This window comes from Protobothrops mucrosquamatus, unplaced genomic scaffold (genome assembly GCF_001527695.2).
Source record: "Protobothrops mucrosquamatus isolate PMUCROS unplaced genomic scaffold, P.Mucros_1.0 scaffold3705, whole genome shotgun sequence".
In the NCBI taxonomy this organism is placed as follows: domain Eukaryota; kingdom Metazoa; phylum Chordata; class Lepidosauria; order Squamata; family Viperidae; genus Protobothrops; species Protobothrops mucrosquamatus.
In genome coordinates this window covers 33,598-34,830 of record NW_015389659.1, presented here as the reverse complement: position 1 = coordinate 34,830, position 1,233 = coordinate 33,598, and positions in this window count along the sequence as shown.

Here is a 1,233-nt window from a genome sequence, read left to right as displayed (position 1 = left end):
AGAAGAAGAAGAAGAAGAAGAAGAAGAAGAAGAAGAAGAAGAAGAAGAAGAAGAAGAAGAAGAAGAAGAAGAAGAAGAAGAAGAAGAAGAAGAAGAAGAAGAAGAAGAAGAAGAAGAAGAAGAAGAAGAAGAAGAAGAAGAAGAAGAAGAAGAAGAAGAAGAAGAAGAAGAAGAAGAAGAAGAAGAAGAAGAAGACTCTTAGGTTCTTGGTGCTTTCTGAGTTTGGTGGTTGCAGACCCCCCTCTCTGCCCAGGGACCCTGGATTCTGGCTTGGCACTGCCCAGGCCACCCCTCCAATTTCAGAAATGAGCTTTTCCCTTCATCCATCATCTCTGGACGCCTCCCAACACCACGTAAATAATTGAGGGGCACCAGGCATCGTCGGCGTTGCATCTTGTTTGCGGCACAGATCTGGTGCCAGGAAACTTGGGAAAAAGGCCCAATAATAATGTACAAGTCCAAAGTAATTAAAGTGCATCATTACATATAAATTTGTAATTAAACACTTTATCGTAATCATCCCGCCCAGCGTGAGTCCTGATGAATTAATTAAAAGAACTCCAGAAATTAATGTTTTCCATGTCGGTATTGTTGTAGCAGCTTTAGCCATCTCCCTAACTATTTCTGCAGCATGTTGCGAAGTAATTATATCATTACTGGGGGAAACAGGATTGCCTGGAATCCCAGCAGAAGAAAAGGGAGAGAGAGAGAGAGAGAAAGGAAGAAGAACGGCCAGAAAGCGCCAAGCGAGACCCAGGACAGCCCGTTTCAAACTTTCTCCTCTTATGAAAAGCTTTATAGGCTGGGCTAGAGATCCGAGGGGACCCCTGAATATTTGTAGTATCGCTCCCATCTGTTGCAAGGAACATGGAACATGTTCAGAACAACCTTGGCTGGAAATCAGGCCTGCCGTTTCTCCAAAAGTTTGCAGAAATAGGCTTCTGGTTCTTTATTTTTTAATTTGTTCTCAGGGTGCGTTGGTTCATCGGCAAAGATGCCAAGAGAAGATGTGGATATTTGATAGAAGCGGTCCTTAGCATCCTAGCCGAGGAAGCTGGGGGTTCAATGGTGGCAGGTCTGCTAGCCAGGATGCTTCGCCAGATGTCAGAGATGGCTGGGCTCCTTCTAAACCTCAGCCCTCTCTCCTCCCGATTCCCGAGGCTTAAACTGGATTTTGGATAGTGGTCCTTCAAGGCAGGAAACTGCTTTTCCCAGCATTCTTCGTTGTTGTCC